Consider the following 22,719-nt stretch of genomic DNA (forward strand, 5'->3'; position numbering starts at 1 on the left):
GCAAAATTAAATATGACAATCCAGGAAAAGACAAGTAGATTTATTACGTTCTAGCACCTCGGCATTTACTGCCTTCAATGGAAACATATAGAAAAGGAAAGGTATAGGAAACCTGTTTACAGAAGCTACATAAATGCAAGACAAGTATTAAAGATATATTATATATAATATTAGAAGGATTATTAAATATTTATTAACCAACCCAATTTGATTATGTATGTTAAGTTTATATAGAGATATGTTAATTGTTAATTTTAAATATCAAACTAGAGAAAGAGGAAAATTAGAGCAAAAAGTATTTAAATTGGTGAAGAATACATCCAAGCTTCCTTTTTGATTTTAAATATGTTAAAAGGAAATTGTATAAGATTATTACTGAGCAATAATGGCTATATACTAAATTAACTAATACTGGAGTTTAAACAAAGACTCACTTTTCTTTTAGCTTCTTTTTTCTTTCACTACTTTTCGAGCTATTTCTTTCAGCTTGTCTTTTCAAGGTGCTGTTGCTCCAATCCATATCTTCTGTTTGAGCTGTAACATTTTTTTATTTCAAGAATGCTATAGCACTATCTATCTCTTCAAAGGTTCTGGTTTCATCAGTTAGAAATATTTTAAGTCTGATTAGAAATAGAAAATGGATTTTGATCTGACTTTTCTTAAGTTCCTTTATTAAAGGCAAAAAAAAAAACTTCCTCTTGGACATCACAGCAGAAGAATAGTCATTGTCAAATCTTATTTTATCCTCTAACTCGATAGGAGATTTTGTCCAGGCTGTTTTAATGATTAATTCTTTGTCCTGTGATGAAAAAAATCTCACAACAGTAGATCTTGGAGGTGGATTTTTTTTTAGAGGAGGAAGCAACCAAGGACCTATGTGCTCTCTCAATGCCATATGACATAGAGTCAGGTAAGTCAAGAATTTTAGAGAGTCAGGATGTTAAAATGCTTGTCATACTTTCCCCTTCAATCTTTTCAGGTAAACCAAAGATATGGATGTTGTTCCTCCGAAACCTATTTTGTAGGTCATCTATTTTGTTCAGGAGTGGAGTATTTTGTTTCAGTAAGAATTCAGTGTTGTTTTCATCTTTAGACAATCTCCCATTCATGTCATGTAAGGCATCCTCCATCCCTGAAATCTGTATTCTCTGGTGGTTTAAAGACTCCTGTATTAGTGTCATTTGTTTTGAACATTTTTCTTTAACATTGTCTGACTTTTTATCTATTCTGTCCACCTTCAAGGAAAGTTCTTGTATGTTGGTAAGAACAGACTGAAATTCCTTTTTCAAAGAAGAGTCCTGACAGCTTGTTTTTATGTGACTCATTCTGGATTATAAGTGAAGAAATTTTCTTGACAAAAATTTGACAGGAAAATTTTAGTATATGAAAATAATTTTTTGATATTATCCTTCAGAACAACTCAAAATAGTAATAGTTGGTTAAAAAAAGAAAAGGATAACTTAGAAGTAAAATTTCCTGTCAGAAATAAAATAGAATAGCAGAGCAGGAGAAATCTGCTGCTAGCCTGTCAGCATCCTGGCCACACCCACCAAGATAAAAGGGTTTTTACTGGCTTCAGTCAGAATAAATAGAGCGTCACGTTTCTCAACCACAGCGTCAACACATATATGAGATGAACCATAAACCATATAAGACTCGGGTCCTAAACAGCTCCCAGTTATGCCAAAGTTCAGCTTAGGTATTTACTGAAAGTCCTTTTTAAGACCACTTTTTCTTTCCAATCTGGCAAAACCAAGTCAAATGTGATAATTTCTGCTGGATAGAAATTTGTCATCATATGATGGGTAATTCTGCAAATAAACAAGGACCAAGGTGGTGGTGTTTCCACAGAGTTGTCTTCTGTTGTCTTCACTTGCATATTCTTCCCCACTTAACAACACATTTTTATTTCTGGAAATATTGTCTATCCTGGCACAGTTAACTTTACATAAGAGATCAATGTAAAGGACAGAGGCAAAGAGTACACTTACAGGCACAATCAGGGCAAGGTTACTTTATCAGTTACATAATATACCTATTGTTATCAGAAAAGGAAAGTTTAGCAGGCAGTGTGAAAAACTGTGGTTTAGAACACTTTTTTTTTCTTTCGAATATATACCTTAATGGAAGGAACCCTGGTAGTTATAACCATACCTGATGCAAAGCAGAAAACTTTTGCCACATTTTCCCCTCAGACCCAGCAGTGGGAGTGATATGTATCATACCTCCCTAAACAGATTTATTGCTTCTCTAAATACGGCCCCTGCTGGGATTGGAAGTTTCCTGAATTTGATAATAGTATTATCTTAATAAGGCCACACTTTAAGCTAAGCCTGTGTCATAGACACAACTCCAAATAAAGCCTCTTTACAGCTGTGATGATCACTGTGGTTTGTACATTTGCATATATGTGAAAACAAGAATAAAATAATACATAAACTGTCTAGAAATGTGTTGTCCTCATCCTCCTAAGGAAACTCTTCACACACATAGCTTCTTGTAGAATCCGTGCCTATGTTTAGCAATTGAACAGAATGTTCATTGAATGGCCATTCATCATACATAGACCAGCGAAACTTCCCTTCATCAAATGGCCATATGATCATAAATAAGTTAATAGAATGATTATAGTTGGCTAACATGAAGGGAACAGACCATAGTACCTACTTACTGGTAACATAGGAATAAGGAAACCAACCCTTTCCCCACTGTAGTGTGATCTTGGAGTTGGTTTATATAAATAACAGCGGGTGTGGAGGACACAGCACCCCCACATAAGGAGGATTTGGTGAACACCAGTCCCTCCTTATGTGGGGGGGTACACCACCCCACACCCCCTGCTAATTATATATACCAACTCCAAGATCACACTGCAGTGGGGAAAGGGCAGGTTTCCTTGCACCTACATTACTGATAAGTATGTACTGGTTCTGTTCCATTCATGTTGACCAACTATGATCATTCGATTAATTTATTTATGATCATTTGGCCTTTCGAGGGAAGGAACTTTTGTCTATGTATGATGCACAGCAGTTTGAGCGCTAAACATAGACCTGTAGAATTCCACTAGTGTTACATATAACTACATATAAAACAAGATATTTAACATGCAAACTGTTATACATGTCACAGAGTTGACCTTTAAGCAGCTGGATCACAAACATTCATAGGTTCATAGGTGTTTACTAGGCTAATGACCACAGGGGCCTTTTAAAGCCTAGCCATGCATCCCAAATCTCTGACAAATTTAGGTACCTTGAAAAGTGTAAGCAGGGGCTTGGGAGATTAAATATTTATAAGCAGGGGCCTGGGAGATTAACCATTTATAGGTTGCCTGTGTCTGTTAGAGACATAGGTGCTACGCCAGGGATGAATTTCCTGTTCCCCATCTAATTGTCCAAGTTACACTTGAATTGGGTTAGGGAGGAGCTCTGCTTCACATGGATGGGAAGCCTGTTTCAGAGATAGGGTAGTCTCTGGGATACATACCTGTCTCTCCAGCAGGTCCTGTTTATATCACAGGCAAGGTTTTAGTCTTTAGAATGGGTAATTGTGGTGCTATTTATTTTGTGGATATGTAGAAGGTCTATCAGAGTGGGGTCTGACAATGTCCTGTATGTCAGGCATAGATCTCCCCTCAACAGCCTGTAGGAGACAGAATACAGGGATAGGACCCTGAAGCAGACTGTATAGGACATTTTACTTACACCCTTTATTCTTTCAGTAAGGAACCTGTGTGGACATTCCAATTGTTGGATGTGTCTGGTTAGGTACATACCAAAGGGGGCATTGTACTCAATGATAGGTTTGATGAATGCCAAATACAGTGAAACAATGACTTCCTTGGACCTAGATGCCATATCTTTCTTTATAAGTTGCGCAACATAGAATGATTTCCTCACTAGTTTTTTCAGTTTTAATATGCAGTTAAAAGCAGAATAGAAGTAAAACACAGTGTAAAGAAAACAAATCACAATATACAAAACAGAAGAAGGAAATAAAGTAAATAAAGTAATACAAGAAAGCAAAAGCAAACTAACCTTTTCCTCACGGCAAATTGTGGCAGAGGAGAAGAAGAAGTGCTTGACTACTTGTGAACAGGTGCTGCATATTACTTTTTACAAGATAAATCATTTATTTATTTATTTCCCTACTTCATATGGATACTGGTTCCCTTTTTAAAATGTTAGAGTTTGATTATTTTAACTATATATGAAATTAAAGCCATGTATTTTCATTTAGAGTTTAAAAGGTTAAACTATTCATCTTATTAAAAGTTAATCATTATTATGATAAAACTTATGTTAGGTGGCACACTTTCTGATATCTTGCCATAGTTGAGTAATGTACTATTAAATATAATACAAAATGTAACAATTGACACTAAAGAGGTCTAGGAAAGACATGCTATGTTATAAACAAAGTATAAAAAAATGTAGATGTTTTTTACATATATAAAAGTTTCTATTGGAATGATATCAAATAATTAGAGTTAACACTCACACTTTTAAAAATTAAACCTGGATCACACATAACTGTCAGTCTTTTAATGCAAGTTTATATGCTATGTCTCCTTTAAAAATGACAGTCTGCTTTATATAAAACATCTCATACAAATATTGCTTGCTGAATCATTAAATGTTATTTCTTTGAGTGCAATGCCTTTTTGATGGTTAGGATACTTTGAGATTTTTTTTTTATTTTATTTTATTTTATTTTTGGTAGTTTGGAGGGGTTTGAGGGATTGATGTGTGGTATGGAAGTGGCTTGGATTCATTTGTGAGTGTTTTTGTGTGAATTGCAACTGATAGATTGTTCATTTTCAAGCCCTTACCATGAAAACCAGCTTGAAACAACTTAGGGTTATGAGCACTTTTGTGATGCTGCAGGAGTTCTGAAAATTCTAAGAACTGTCCAGGTCACTTCCTGTCTAAAAGTAAATATTTTGGATCATATGCTAAGATGCCAAAATATACAAGTGAGATAATAAGCAAAAGACAGTGAATTTAATTCTAAACTACTGTCAGTTATTACATAGTTCTGAATGCTTGATACTGATAATATATCTGACATGCAATAGCACCCACAAAAAGTATACTATGCTATAAACAAAGTATAAAAAATAAGGTTTCTTACATATATAAAGGTTATTATTAGAATGCTATCAAATAATTAGAGTAACATTCACACTTTTACAAATTAAACCTGGATCACACATAACTGTCATTCTTGTAATGCAAGTTTATATGTAATGTCTCCATTAAAAATGACAGTCTGTTTTATATTAAGCATTTTATACAATTAGTGCTTAATGAATCATGAAATGTTATTTCTTTAAATACAATAGCTTTTTAGTGGTTAACATACTTTGAAATGTCTCTTGTTGATTTTTTTAGTGGTATGGAAGGGTTTAAGGAATTGATGTACAAAGAAGAGGTGGCTTGGATTCATTACTGAATATTTTTGTGTGAATTCTAGCTAATAAACTCTTCATTTGCAAGCACTTGTCCTGAGGACCAGCTTGAAGCAGCTTAATTAGAATCATGAGCACCTTTGTAATTCTGTGGGAATTCTAAAATTTTAAGAACTATCCAGGTTACTTCTTCCTGTCTAAAAGTAAATAATCATAATATTTTGAATCATATGCTAAGATGTCAATGAATACAAGTTAGATAACAAAAACAATAAAACAACAAAAACAAAACAAAACAAAAACAAAAGTCAGTGAATTGCATTCTAAACCACAGTCATTTATTAAATAGTTCTGAATGCTTGTTACTGATGGTATACTTGACATGCAATAGCACCCAGGAAAGCTATACTATGCCATAAACAAAGTATGAAAATATAGTTTCTTACATATATTAAAGTTATTATTGGAATGTTTTCTAATAATTAGAGTAACATTCACACTTTTACAAGTTAAACCTGGATGATACATAACTGTCATTCTTTTATTTATTTATTTTTTAACATTTGTTGACTGGGAAAATCTGAGTAAGACAGAGCCTATTTTCAGCGGAGGCCCGGGGAGAAACAATACAGATGCATGTCTTTGGAATGTGGGAGGAAACTGGAGTATTCGTAGAAAACCCATGTGAATGCAGAGGGAACACGCAGACTCCACACAGAAAGCACCCCAGCTGAGAATCAAACCGGAGATCCTCTTGCTGTGAGGCGACAATGTTAACTGCTGCATCACTGTATCTCCCATATTCTGTCTCCTTTAAAAAATGACAGTCTGCTTTATATTAAACATCCCATACAAATAGTCCTTTCTAAATCATGAAATGTTATTTCTTTAAATACAATATTTTTTTTTAGTAATTATACTTTGAAATGCTTTTTATTGTTTTTTAGTGGTTTGGAAGGGATTGAGGGATTGATGTATAAAGTAGAGGCGGCTTGGATTCACTTGTGAATGCTTTTATTTATTTATTTAATTATTTAATTTATTTTACATTTGTTTACCAAGGCAGTCTGACTGGGTTTTAACCCATTTTCAGTGGAGGCCTGGGGAGAAAAGCTCCAAAACAATTCTTAATGAGTAATTTAGATAATATGTTAAGGTTTACAAAGACAAGTTCCAAGAGAATTTTTAGCAAGTAATTTACATTATACGTTACGGTTTACATAGAGTTTAGAAAACATATCTCAGAAGATAGTGTGATGTGCATACCTCTCAACTGTCCAGATTTTCGCAGAATGTCCAGAGTTTTGCTTCATATTTTTGGTGTGTTCCTCCTAAAATCTACACCTTTCTGGTAAATAGCTGAGGATTGAAGTCATTAAATAATGAGAAATATTTGAGTTTAAGACTCCACATCCTTCAGAAAATTCATGCTAATGCAAAAGCTATTATTCTATCAACGTTCTAAGCTTGTAAGAGCAATAGTTAAAATGTGTCCCTATTTGTCCCCCATCATTTAGGCTTTGCGCAGATTTTTTGCTCTAAGAGGTTGAGCGGTATGGTGATGTATAGATCACATCATATTTCAGAACATAATGTGGTACCCAGACCACAATGAACCTTATAGAAAGAAGTATATGCATGCAGTAAATCATAGTGTTATATGTATTACATTTTCTACTAATGACATTACATATCCTACTAATGAAAACAGGGATATCGGTCTAAAAGAGGTAGAGAGACAGTGTAGAGTGGAGAGACTGGTGTTAAAGAGGAGGAAAGGTGAAGTGAGGTGGGAGATGAGGGAGATACTTTACACAAGGGGAACGTTTTTGGGTTTGTGACAGAGCGGGAGTGGGAAAAGGAAGGGATAGTGTGGGGAAATAAGATGACAGGTAAGTAAGTAATTAATAGGTGTTAGAGTTTATTATGTTAATCATATGTTAAAAAGTAATGAGAAGAGGGTATTGTAGTTAAAGTGCAATGGGGTGGTCATAGTTTTAACCAGGGCCAGAGCCAGTGGCTGATTAGGTGGTTCTTCAGGTGGTTTCTGAAGTGAGTGAGATTAGTTGTACAAATAGTTTTTGGGATGCTATTCCAGATTTTGGAGATATAGCTGGAATATAGAGAGTCTCCAGCATTATTACTAGCTTTGAAGATTTGTAGTAAGGATTTATTTGTAGAGTGAAGAACACAAGAGCTGGTGTAAGATTGGATCAGCTGTTGGAGAGCTGGGGATTTTTTGAGTGGTGTATCAGTTTATGTGCAGTGTAGAGCTGAGTGAAAGTTAGATAGTGGGGTAATTCTAACCAGTTAAGTTGCGTTAAGGCTAGGCAGTGGTGGATCCTATGGCGGGAGTTGGTAGCAAATTTAGCTATTTTGTTGTAGCAGGTTTTGAGTCTTACTCGATCTGTTTTATTTAAGTTGACGAAAACTGGGGAAGCATATAGAAGGGTAGAAATCAGATGAGTTCTAACAATAGCCTGTTTTGTATTGTCAGCTAGAAATTTTTTGATTCTGTAAAGTGAGTCTAACTTCATATGTGTCTTCTTGATTATCTGAACTAGGTGTATGTCAAATTTCATTTTGTTATCTATCATGACTCCTACTAATTTTGCTTGAGATACTACTGTAGCTATTGTGGTGGTGTTGGAGGAATATACTTGGATGAAAGATGAGGAGTCAAAGGGTTTACCAGGGAAAAAGAACATAATTTTTGTTTTACTTGGGTTACGTATTAGCTGAGAGTCTGTTAACCAAGATCCTATACCAGTAAAGGACTGTTGTGTGGCTATGTTGAGTTATTTTAGTGTGGGGGCTGCACAGATTAGTGTAGAGTCATCAGCATACTGAATAATGGAGGCAAGATGTGTAACAGTGTGAAATTTATTTGTAAATATAGTGAATAGCAGAGGTGCAAGGATTGAACCCTGTGGTATCCCCATAGTGACAAGAAGGAAGGGTGACAGATCTTGTTGCCATATAACAGCCTGCTAATGACTGGTTAGGTAAATGTGAAACCAGGCAAGTGATGAGTGACTGAGTTTGTATAAGGATAGCTCTGACAGGAGTTTTTGATGTGACAGGGTATCAAAGGCATTTAACAGGTCTAAGAAGATGGATGAGGTAAGTTTGCCTTCATTTCTGAATTGATTTATTGTGTTATTAAAGCTTAGGAAAGCTGTGGTGATGTGATTTGGGTGAAAGCCATGTTGTGTGTTAGATAGAAGGTTACGTGAAAGAAGGTAGTCCATTAGCTGCGTGTATACATTTTTCTAGGACTTTGGAAACTGGTGACAAAATAGCTATGGGTCTGTCGTTGGAGAGCTCTGTAGAACCCCCTTTATGCAGTGGGATGATGTAAGCTATTTTCCAGAGTGTTGGTATATAGTTTTCAGTTAATGAATGATTCATGAAAATGGATATAGGGTAGGTGATGGCATCAGCAGCTAGTTTAAGGAATTTGGTAGGTAGTTTATCAGCAACTAGCGTTGCTGTTTTAAGTTTACTAAGTAATTTCTTAATGGTATTGATTTGGATAGGGTTTCAGGAGAATACGTTCTTGGTTTCGTTGGATGGCAGTGGGATGGAGGGAGGGGTATTACTGTGGTTTTTAGATAGTGAGATCATAGAGTTTGTGAAGAAGGTGTTAAATTGTAAGGCAATGATATCATTATTGTTGGAGGCAGATTGGGTGGGTGTTGTTTGTTGGCCACACTGGAGGAACTTTTTAGTGGAGGACTAAAATTTTTGTGGGTTGTTTTGCTTTCTTTGTTGTGAGTCAGTAAAGTAGTTTTTTTTGTCTAATTTGATCTGTGTTTTTTCTTTGTTTCTAAGCTGTTGGTATTTGACTAGGTTATCTTGGGTTTTGTTAGTGTGCCAGTATAACCAGGCCTTGTCTCTTAATTTAAATAGGTGTCTTGTATTTTTGTTAGTCATGGTGCATAGTTAGATTTCACTCTTATAGTTCATAAGGGGACTAATTCATTAACAGTGTTGAGGAAAGTGGAATTAAAATTGTCTACAGCTCTGTCTAAGGCTAATGTTTTAAGTGGGGTCCAATTACAGTTATGTAGGATAGTGAGAAAGGATTGAACATTAAAGTGCTTTTGTTGCAGATTTGCCAGTAGGTTATGTTTCTTAGAGAGTGCAGATGTTGTCTACAGAGATATGTAGGGAGGTTGTCACTAAGGCTATCAGGGAGACAGCCTGACTGGATGGAGGGAGAGGTATTGTTAATTAAGATCCAATCAAGGATAGAGTCTTTTTGGAGTTTTTTTGTCAACTTTGGTTGCTGATTGAATGACCTGGGTACAGCCATACAACTTAATGAAGTTAGTGGGACTGTCAGAGTTACATGTAGACCAATCAGTGTTAAAGTATCCCATTACTATTGTTTTTTGTGGAAAGGTTAAGGATAGGTGGAGAATGCCTTCAATTAGAGTAAGGTTATTACCAGGAGGGATGTATATATCTATTATGGTAATGAATATTTGGGAGTTTAGTTTGAGTTTGGTGATTAGTATTTCAGCTTTGTGGAAGTCTAGGGTTTTAGGTGGAAAGGTTAAGGATAGGTGGAGAATGCCTTCAATTAGAGTAAGGTTATTACCAGGAGGGATGTATATATCTATTATGGTAATGAATATTTGGGAGTTTAGTTTGAGTTTGGTGATTAGTATTTCAGCTTTGTGGAAGTCTAGGGTTTTAGGTTCTATAAGTTCTAGTAGTAGATTATTTTTATAGATTATGACCACTCCTCCTCCACATTTACATTTTCTATTGAGTCTGTACATGGTATAGCCAGGTGGAAGTATTTTATTGCTATTTATTTGTGGCTTGAGCCAGGTTACTGTTACAGTTATGATGTCAGGGGAGTATTGTAAAAGACTGGCATGTAGTTTGTGTGTCTTGTTGACTATACTTCTTACATTCATGATAAAGATCAGTAAGTTGGCATTTGTGGGGGATGTGTTTGGTGTTCTGATAGTTAGAGGGGTTGGGAAGTTTGTGGTATGTTGCTGGCTAGTGTTGGGGCTGGGGTTTTGGTGTATGTCTCTGCTATGTTTGAAGTGAGGTATTAAGTACGTGAGTGAGTTTAGGAGTTTAGTAGTTATTTTGTTGTATTTGAGACATATGTGAGGCGTGGAGTATGTAGTAGAATACCTGTATGTGAATTGTTGTATTAAATATAACTGGTGCTACATAATGTTTGTGGGTGTTGCTTTTAGTGTTAGAGGGGGAGGAATATTTTGTGGAGAGTAGCTGTTGGATAGCTGATTGTGATAAGATGTTAGTTGAGAAGCCAGTGAAAAGAGTATGAGTATGATTGTGTTTAAAAGAATAATTTTTAGATGCATGGAATATTTGGTAGGTAGTATTAAATATTAGATTTGGGGGTGGGAAGAGTGAGGTGTGGAGGAATATGGAGTGGTAGTAGCTAATGTAGTAGATAGTTATAGAGAGCTATAGGTAGTATTAGTAGATTAATTAGGAATTGGGAGTAGAAGGTGGGGAGAGTTATTGGAGAATTGATGAGTAAGTATGGGTGGAGATAGGTATGCGATATGTTGGAGTAGTTTTGATTGGATGATTTAGAGTGGTGGAAGTGGCTTGTTTGGGTTAACTCTAGATTAAATGGGGGTAGGTGGAATTGGCTGTAGGGGAGTGGAGTGAGTGGGATGGACACAGATTGTGGCAGAATTCAGAAAAACAATCTATGAGGCAGTAAGCACAGCCTTGCTAGTGCTGTGATTGGAGCAGGGGACAGGAGGAAAGTTAATTTTTATTAGTTGAAAATTAAGAAGACAAAGTGGGATAGATAAGTGTTAGGAGATGAAGTGGAAATAAACAAGGTGAGGAGAAAAGGCAGTCGAGCAGGTGGTAGTAGGGTTCAGCAGTTAGGTGGAGGCATAAGAAAAAAAGAAGTAGAGAAGTACAGCAGTTTTTGTGTGAATTGTAGCTGATAAACTGTTCATTTGGAAGCCCTTGTCATGAGGGCCATCTTGAAGCAGCTTAATTAGAGTCATGAGCACTTTTGTGATGGTGAGGGAGTTCTAAAATTCTAAGAACTGTCCAGGCTACTTCTTCCTGTCTAAAAGTAAATAATCGTAATATTTTGAATTATATGCTAAGATGTTAATGAATACAAGTTAGATAATAAGCAAAAGACAGTGAATTGCATTCTAAACCACTGCCAGTTATTAAATAGTTCTGAATGCTTGCAGTATATCAAAAATTAGGATTGAGTTTCTCTGTTATTGTCTCTTTTTAATGCTAACAAAACTTAATATCTGAACACAATTTATTATGGAAAGTTTGAACCTTAAAAGGGAAAAATTTTCAGATGTTTGTTCAAAAACTATTAGACAGAATATTTAAGGAAAAATAAGATTAATTCTAACAGTAGTACTAGATTAAAGAGTATCAAATATATAAAGGTAAATATGAATGTTCTGTTATATGACACTCTACACTAGGATTATAGCTAAAATATAAAACCTAGTAATATAGTAATAGTACAAGACATAGTATACAAACAGAAATGGAAAGAGATCAGAATAAGGAAATATGTATATAATTAAAGAATATAAATGTCTACATAGGTGGGAGGTTAGCATAGTGGTTAAGGTGTTCACCTTAGAGGTACAAAGTGCAAGAGATGATTCTCACATCTGCTAATTGACTAGACTTGGAATGGACCACAAGGACAGTTAGCCTAGTACTAATTTATGAACTTATGATCCTATGAACAGCTTTACACATAGTAAATAAAATAGAAAAAAAGTATAAAATCATCTGACCTATAAATTAATAAATATGAAAATAACAGGGTTGGGAGGGTGGCCTAATGGTTAAGGTGTTTGCCTTACAAACACAAGGTACAGGGTTCAAGTCTCACAAGGGATAATTGGCTAGGCTTAAAATGGCTCGCAAGGGCAGTTAGCTTAGTACTAACCTATGAACCTATGAACAACTGACTTCCTCCCTATAGTATACCCAGGAAATAATGTGAAGTACAGGGAAGGATGATTGTAGAGCTATTCAGGTTTGGTTAACTTATAATAAAGATTCTGAATACCTGTTTAACTTTTCTTATATATAAGAACTCAATGACAGTCTTTTTTAAGATGATGCATAATAAATATGCAAAAGAATGACTTAGATACTATAGCCTATTACATGAAAGGTGATGTCATAATGCCTGGTGATTTTAATTGTGTTTTATCAGACAAAGATTTCACTGCAGATAGAAATCTGAGAATCACATCTTCAGCCAAACACTTAAGGATATATATGAGCTAAGGAAAACAAACTCACTTCAATTTACCCATTATTCATATAGATATGGAACACAAACAAATATTGATAACATTTTTGCCTCAAACTATCATGTATCAGAGAAATTTCAGTAGTTTCATGTCCATTATCAGACCGTAATGCTATAATCTTTAATATCATTTTATAAACTGACAATCTAATACATGACGGGAGATTAACCAGTGTACATTAATAAGATAAAAGGATAAAAGAATTGGTATGTTAAAGAGATCAAAAATTTCCTAGAAATAAACATGAATGATAAAGTAACTGACATTGTCCTGTGGAATTCGCTAAAGGCTTATGGAAAAAGAAGAGGTACAAGCTGGTATAGTAGTAAAACAAGAGAATGAGACAAAGATTTGAATACACTACAGGCCAAAATACGTACACTAAAGTTAAATCTAAAACCAAATGACATTATCAATCAGTCTGAACTTAAAAACTTAAATACAAAATATGTTGAAATTCTAAATCATAAAGTTTCAATAAACCTGGAAAAACTTAAACTTCAGGCATATTCAGTAAACCCTTTAAGCTTGCACAAACTTGCTGTTAGATCAAAGAAAATGAATAAACAAAACCATATCAAAGAAATTATAACACATGTTGTTGTTGTTGCCTTTCGGGTTTTCCCAGTTAGGGGTCGCCACAGCGGAACTCCGGTCCACTAATGATTGGCAGTAGATTTTCACGAATGCAGAGGTGCCAGCTCGATATTCAACCTTCAACGAAGGCACACCCATTTACGCATGTCTTTCGAACACCCACCCAACCTCAGAGAGGACATGCAGACTCTACACAGAAGGCACTCCCCGCACTCCAGTCGAGAATTGGATGGGAGAACCTCTTGCTGTGAGGCAATAATGCTACTGCTGCATGTACATAATAAAAAAGAAAGAACAGATATTAAAGGTATTTTTGAGGGCTTTAAAATATTTTATGAAAATATAAATAAGAATAATAAAATAACTTAGATAATGATGATATAGTTGAAACTTTTCTAAGGGAAAATATAAATAATAAATTAACAAGTGAACAAAATGCTAAGCCATTCACTTTATCAGAAATAAAAGATTAAAAAAGGTAAAAAATAATAAGGTGCTGGGCTTAGATGGTCTTATACTAGAACTATATAAAATACTACCAGATGATGCAGTTAAAATATTAGATAAGGTCTATAGGGAAATAAAAACAACTGCTGAAGTCCCCCCCCATCATGGAAATATTCCCTATTTTAAAACAAGATAAGGATCCTGCAAAGTGTTCATCATACAGACCCATTTCATTTTTAAATGTGGACTATAAGATGTTTATGTCAATTTTATCTAATTAGTCTGCTTATACCTAAATTAATTAACAATGGTCAAAATGTGTTTATTTTAAATAGACAACTACAGGATAATATAATACGAATATATGCATTAATAGACTATGCAAATAAAAATAAAAAATAACTTTCTATCATTAGTCTCAATTTTGATAAGGCATTTGACTCAGTTAATTGGTCATACCTGTTTAAAACACTTAAAGTATATAATTTCCCACCTGAGCTAATTGCAATACTTTTTAAGTTATACAATAACTCTTGTGCTTATGTTAATTATGTCCTTTTCTTTCCAATTCCTTTAAATTAAAAAAGGCACAAAACAAGGCTGTCCATTAGCACCTTTACTTTTTGCATTAGCTATAGATCCCTTTGATAATAGTATTATATCCAATAAGAAGATTAATGGTATCAAAATAAAAGATTTCAAACTAAAGATTCAACACTTTGCTGATGATATTTTACTAACAATAGGAAATATAGAAAATGTATTAGAACATATAATTAGTTCTATTAGACAGTTTGAAGAAATCTCAAACTTAAGATTTAATCATAATAAAACAAGTACATAATTACTAAAAAAAATCATACAAAAATGTTCTAATTTCAATTGGAACTGCAAACAAATTAAATGCATTGGTATAACCATTATGTCTAATAGTAAAGAAATGATACAAACAAACTTTCAACAGGTTGTTGATAAAATTTTAAGTTTAGTCACAAATTGGAACAGATTATTCTCCATGAAAGAACAATTAATGCTTATTAAGATGGTAATTCTCCCTAAAATATTGTTCGTCTTACACTCTTTAGTACTATCTCTACCAAAAATGATGAAGAAGATAAATAATATTCTACTTAATTTTTGGCAACCTAATAAACCAATAGTTTCATTTGACTGGCATATAAAAGGTTGGGATAAGGGTGGAACAGGATTGCCTGATATTCCCTGATATTCAATTGCTTGCTACATCTACAATTGTAAAAGTTATAGTGTTGTGGATAAATTCATCTTATGATTCAAAATAGAAACAAATACATCAAGAAATATTATTAATAAATAATAAATATATCACAACCAATAGTAAACAAATCAAACCTAATAGCTTTATCTGATTATTAAAAGACTTTTGTGTAAATGGTATTACACCCTCTTCTTAAATTCTCTATTTAAATAATATAATTTCCTCTTCCCAAAAGTTCATATACAACAAAGTAAGTTAATTTATTGGCATCAGTTCTTTAATGGTACTGATATATATATATATATATATATATATATATATATATATATATATATATGTATAAACTGTTGAAAATTTAAGATTCAAATAAAATCAAGATTCTGAGCATTGATAAATTTTACAAATACTTAGAGATTCTGTGAACACAGAGGTAAATTCAATATTTAACCTAGATAAGAAATAATTCCCCAAATGATTGGAATTATTAATAATTGTCAACAATAATGCAATGAAAAATAAATCATATTTGACACAGATTTATAAAATTTGTAAGTTAGATTTCTCATATTTAGACAATTCCTATTGAAATTACTCCTGAAAAATTAATAATGAAGACTTATCTGAAGAATACAAGAAATGAATATTAAAATCTACAGATAAAACTACATCTTCATAATACTGGAAAATTTTCACTTGGAAATTTTTACACTGGGCTGCAAATCTAAATGTTGAATTTATATTGATGGCAAAGTTAGACATCATCAATATAATTCATTCACAAATATAACAAAACTTACTCAAGTTTTAAAATAAATTATGCCGTATTGCTTAATGGTGCTGAAAGGAGCAAATTGACTAATGTAGGTATTGTGATAATAGTGGTTATATCAGTGACGGCGAACCTGTGACATGTGTGTCAAAAGTGACATGCCACAACATTTTGGGTGACACACCAGCATTCACCAACACCCAAGTTACCAAAGAAACTGAATGAACAAAAATAGAAGAAATATGTGACCCTGAACTTATCTATTAAAACTCAGCAACAAAAAAGTCATTAACTGATGTTAATCAAATGCAATGTGTTCCATATTTTTTCAGTTCAATTCAAAATTATTATTTACTATATATATATATATATATATATATATATATATATATATATATATATATATAGTCATACCCTTCGGAAAAAACAGGGTAACCCCAAGCTACCATATAGGTGGCAACCCACTAAGCACAGAAGAGGTTATCAGGGACCTGGGGACCCAGGTTGACAGTGGCCATTCGTTTGACGCTCACATTGCTAAAGTGGTTCGAAAGACCTTCTACATTGCCCACCTGATCATGAAGGGATTCACATCCAGATCAAGTGAGGTCATTGTTCCTCTGTACTCTTCACTTATCAGACCAATGATCGAGTACAATGCCCCATTCGGGATGTATCTCACCCGACACCTGCAGCAATTGGAGAGACCCCAAAAGTTCCTCACCAAAAGGATAAAGGGACTCCAAAACCTGTCATATGCTGCCAGACTGAAGAAACTCCAACTCTATTCAGTTGCATACCATCTGCTTAGAGGTGACCTGTGCCTGACATACAAGGCCATGACCAACCCGAATTAATGGACATGCTCCACCTCAAAAAATCCAAATCCACCAAAACCACTAGAGCAAGAGACTTAAACCTTAGCACAGATATAAATAGGACGTGCTGGAGGGATAGATTTATCACCCAGAGACTCCCCATGCTGTGGAATAAAATCCCGGTCCATGTGAGGCAGAGCACCTCGCTGGCTCTGTTCAAGAGAAATCTTGACCGGTGGATGGGAGATCGTAGGTTTACCTCGGGAATCATCTCTGTGTCACTACTGGACAGAGGCACAACAAACTAATGGGCACAGTATTTCTAACATAAGGGGCGGCGTAAGCCACATAACTTTGGGCTAGGCTTATAAATGCCCTGGGGCAGTTAGCCTAGTATAAACCTATGAACCTATGAACCTATACTAGGGTAATTTTTTGGTGCACTATTTTAAGCCCAATTATCAGTGTGCATATCTTTTTCTCTATTGTAAGTCATTGATTTTTCTTTTACTTTTATAATACATAGCAGCACATGACTGGACTATATTTTTTTAAATAAATGAATATGCAAAGAATGGTTTCTCTTTTGTTCATGGAGGGTGGCACATCAGCAGAGTCAAGACAGGCATTTTCCAAATTTTTGACATGCCGAGCCCAAAAGGTTTGCCATCATTGGCTTATATAATGGGCAGCTCTTCAATACAATATCCTGTTGGAAAAATGCATGTTCTGCAGTATGATACTAATGTACAGGGAGAGCCCAGCAACAAGTCTATGACCCCATGGCAGCATATTAAAGCACTGTGAAGCATGGAGAAACAAAATAAATAAAATAATAAAGGTTCCCATACTATTTTTGCTCACATTTAGCAAGCAACTGTTTAAAGGAGAACCGCACCCACAGACTCAAAAAAACATGTTTATTTCATCATGGTTTGGTGTTTCCTACATTTTAACACTACTCTGGGACTATTTACAGGTTTTTAAATATTTTTATATGTAATTTCTGAGTTTGACCACATGGTGTCTGGCATCTTGAAGTAATTATGATTGTTTAGTCTCCCTCTAGGTATCCGACAATGCAGTGCTTGTCTGTAAAAGTTACATCATGCAGGCCTCTTTCTTCCTAAAGCTTCTGTCACTGCATTGATTTTACATGCACACACTGCTGTCTTTCAGTCAATTAGTTTTAAGTAACATTTCTTGCCATTCAATCACTACTTAAAACACAAACAGTGCAAATGCCACAGAACAAGCTTTCAAAGTGTTTTTTACTGCTGCTTCTTTTAGAATGGCTAAACTGCTGTTTGTTTTTTTGTGAAGCCTGAATTGTACTACTTTGACTCATCTCCCATCCCCCTTCACACCTAACTTCCCTAACTGTCAAAGTGCTAAGGGTAATTTGAGCTGTTCCCTGCTGTGAATGACAGTTCACAGCAGGAGACTTGACTCTTAGGTACTGTTTCCTTGTTCTAGTCCTTTACTTTCTGTATGGGTAGGGGAAGGACCAGGGAGCTGTGACATCACTGTATGGGTGGGTTTTTAGGATGGCCATGGTGATGTCAGTTTGGGGAGGGAATTGGCCAGAAAACTACCTGTATAAAGTGGCCTTGATGACATTGATGAATTGGAGACTTTTCCAGGGCAGGATAAAAGTTTTTTGAAAGTGAAACTACCACAGTACAGTAAGGTGCTGCTCTAGTGGAGAGACACAGTAAATTTTAAATGTTTTAAATGCTGTGTTGTTGTTTATTCACAGCAGGGACACTAAATAGAGAGAAAAAGGGCAGAGAAGTTGAGTATTTAATAATAAAATACCATTATTGTCCTTTAATAAGTAAATAAATAAATGCAAAAAAAATTGAAAAATAACCTCAGGAAGCAGTTACAAGCAAAGAGCTGTTGGCTTTACTTTTCTCTCACTATTCTTAGTACTTAAAAACCACCTTTGGTGAGAGGAGCAAACATAATGAATACAGTCAATTGCATTAGAAAGGTGTGTGTGTGTGTGTGTGTGTGTGTGTGTGTGTGTGTGTGTGTGTGTGTGTGTGTGTGTGTGTGTGTGTGTGTGTGTGTGTGTGAGAGAGAGAGAGAGAGAGACTGTACCCCTATTTAACTTCTTTGTTCACAGATTTTGGACAAAGCCAACATGAATAGGGTAACATAAACCTAAAGTCATGGAAATTTTTAAATATTGCCCTAATTCACTTAAAAAGTAAATAGAACAAGATGTTTTACATCAAACTGTTTTTTTTTTCTGTACAAGACGAAGCATACAAAATCAAATTTATTTCAAGGGACAAAGCAAAGCTATGAGGCAAAATCAGAGCTATTGTACAAAATCAGGGATAGCTGAGAATTATGTGGGATGGGGAAGAAGATACATTGCTTTGCACTGTATGAATTATTTCATTCATTTGATACCTGTGAAACATTTGAGGTGTAGATGATCAAGAAAATGGCTGTAACTGCTGAGCACGTGTGTGTGTGTGTGTGTGTGTGTGTGTGTGTGTGTGTGTGTGTGTGTGTTTATTTATGTGTATATGCAAGTCAGTCTGTTTGTGCCTCTGTGTGCATGTTTATGTGTATAAACATGCCAGTCTGTGTGTGCGTGTGTGTGTGTGTGTATGACTTTTTGCATATGTGTGAGAAATTGTCTCTGTCTGCCTCTGCTTCTGTTAGTCTATGCATATATGAGACTCACTGTGTTTGTGAGCACTCGCGCATGTGTATATATTGGTTGTACAATATGTCCTCAAACAGCAATTACACATCCTTCAGCAACTATGAAACATTAGGTGGTGGAACTATTTTGCATCAAGCATATAAAAATATATGCATATACTACTATTAAACTAGTAAAACAAATACAAACCAATTTAACAGAAAGCCCAGTATCTAAGTGCAATAATGTCCTCCAGGGTAGGCATTATAGAGGGAAATAACAGACCTTTCAGGAGTGAACAGGCCCTCTGCCTGGATCATTGGAACTCACAACACCCCTGACCAATCCATTATTCCCTAGTAAAGCCCACCTTGTTGGGTATTATTACTTGCTTGATGAAATTTCTGTAGTGTCTATGTTTGATGGCTAGTAATATACCAAATAAACAGAAAAGCATTTGCTAAAAGCATTTATTACAAATTTTCTTTACATGATTAACAAATGCCAGGAGTTAGGTAAACATGAACACAATAAAAGTACTACACTTGCTAATATCAGTTAACAAAGCAGAACAACTAAGATTTCTGTTTTATTAGGGAGTGGTGGCATAATGGTTAAGGTGGTTACCTTACATACTCAAAGTACAAGGTTTGATTCTCACCTTTGTGAGATATCAGCTAAACTTAAAATGACTCACAAAGGCAGCTAGCCGCATATGATCTTATGAACTTTTAATCCCTTCTTTTCTTCATCGTGTTAGTACACTTGACGTTCGTTAAGATTAGGTGACTTTATGGAAATCTGAATATACCTTGAAAGGATGCAACATTTACACCTTTCTGTTTTCCCAAAAGACAATTACTCCAATCAGAGAAATTGAAATGCAGTGTTTCAGAACTGCCAAAGAGAAAAAGAAAGAAACATACTTGTTTTTTGGTGAAAAAATTATCTTTTCTTACAGTAATACTGTGTGTGTTTGTGTATGTACACTTGAGGGAGGAGGCAAACAGAAACACTAACTTCAGTCAAATATCTACTCTCAATCTTCTGACTCTCATGAAGGTTATACATTTATTTTGGTTACAGATGCAGTACTACTATTGTATGTTCAGCTTCCCTATTTCTGACAACTTGGAGTACAATGCATGTGAAATCAATTGGTCCTAATGACTAGCATAAATTTGTGTATAAAGACATTGTGGCTAAGAGGACATAAGCCCCCTCCCAAAAGCAATGCTATCAGAATAGATAGATAGATAGATAGATAGATAGATAGATAGATAGATAGATAGATATAGTTTTATATATATATATATATATATATATATATATATATATATATATATATATATATATATATATATATATATATATGTGTGTGTGTACCATGGACACAATTTTCTACTTCACTTTCATGTTTATCTTTTTAATCATCTTGTAACACTGTGCAGCTGTTTTTTAATGGATAGAGTGTGCTAGATTAATTTTATAATTGTACCAACAATTAAGTATACTTGAGTGTGTTATATGAACTGCAGAACTGCTCATTACAATCAGGCAGAAGGTCAAGGAATTGTAGAGTACATTTAATCAGTTTACTGCTCTAGGGTAGTTTTATTTAATACTAATAGCATTTACAATTTATTTATTTATTATTTAATGGTAATGTGTTCCTTCTGCAGAGCTGTATTTTCTGTAATACTCTTTGCAAGGGAAGTTAGTGTTGTCCACATACCTTTCCTTTAGCAACTTAGTGGAGTTTAAGAGGCAGCAGTTTCAACATAAGCAGTATTATGGAAAATATATTTTGCAGATAATGTTTAGGGATATACTTACTCTAAGGAAGTATCAAGCTGATAAACATATACTATATCTATAGTGTGTAATAGATATGGTCCAGCATTCTTAATAATCACTTTGAATTACTTTGAATACATTATTCTATTTAATGGTTGAGACAAAATGTTATGATCAAGTAAAAATACCAGTATTATTATTAATGACTTTTAAAGGTTACTTGAGTCTAGTTTGTATATTTCACTTCCACTAAAGTTACTTCAAAAAACAACTTTCATTTTAACCTAGCCTGATATCACAACCAAGTAATAAGTCACTGGAAAGTTGTTTTCACTAGTACTTTTTAAAAGGCCTTTGAGTTGTGGAAGGGTACAGGCTTGTTCAAAGAAAAAGCTAGAGGTCTAATTTTGAATTTATGTTTAAACCTCTGTTCTGAGATTTTAAGGCTAAATTCTGTTTAGGAAGTGACTTTGATCAAAACTCTTAAGATTTCTGGAACATTTAAAATCACTCTTTTTAATGCTTCATTTCCTCCTCTCATTCCTGTGTAAAAATCAGCTGTTAAAGGGAAAACAGCTCAGGGAACACAGCTTTAAGCAGACCCAATGTTTATTCAGTTCTTAAGTGCTTTCATCCACGAGTTAAATCTTAGACTTCATCAGACAACTACAACAGACCTCCATTTGATTTACATAGACAGTCATATGACTGCATTAAAAATATTCACTTAAAAATGACAGCAACTTAAAAAACATTAAAAGACATTAAATATATAAATGCAAACAAAAATTCATCTAATTCTTTCAGTTCTCATCACTTCTCATCTCCAACATCAGAATAAATGTTTTAGAACCCAGGGGGGTATATTCACACTGCCATCATATCTCCCTTCTTACTGGTTTAAATCCAGATACCCTTTTTTCTCATCCAGAGCCACTTTCTTTAAAACAAAAACAAAGAATAAATAAATAAAATATCCTTTAAAACTAATACAATTCAGAGAATGTTTCATGTAAAACATTATACTTGTTCTTGGAACTAATAAGACACAGGGGGTGCTTTGAATGATTGACCTAATGTTGTAATTGTCCTACCAGTATAACAAGAACTATGACTGGGATTCATAGACAACTAGCACATAGTGACATGCTAATTAGTGGTTATATGAAGGGTCTAGAAATTCAAAGGCAGTGCATAAAGCATAACATACGAGCTAGCCATTAAAACACATTCTAAAATATTAATGCTGAATGAATCTAAGAATCTTAGCATCTGTATTTCACATGTGGCTATATAGATAATATACAATGAATTGCAGCTGTAATGTCCAGAGCTACAGTAAATCAACCCAGCTAGAATGTGTAAGACATAGGGACTATCTGCTATGTAACTGCATACTTCACAGAGCCAGCTTGGGAAGTTTCCTCTCCATTGGTTGATTATCCCTTCCATTGTTTCCCTACATTCTCAAGCAAATACTTAAGGTCTGTCCTTCTTATCTGAAAATTCTGGGCAGCTACCAAAAACTGCAACAAGGCTCCCTTTGATATTTTTCCAATTATCTGTAATAAATTTATTAATGTATGTAGTATCTTATCTATACTGTAACTGTCATGCTTGATCACTTAACATGACTTTATGCTAATCTAAA

The sequence above is a fragment of the Protopterus annectens genome, chromosome 13.part0, assembly GCF_019279795.1.
Source record: "Protopterus annectens isolate FY-2018-M chromosome 13.part0, PAN1.0, whole genome shotgun sequence".
Lineage (NCBI taxonomy): Eukaryota > Metazoa > Chordata > Ceratodontiformes > Protopteridae > Protopterus > Protopterus annectens.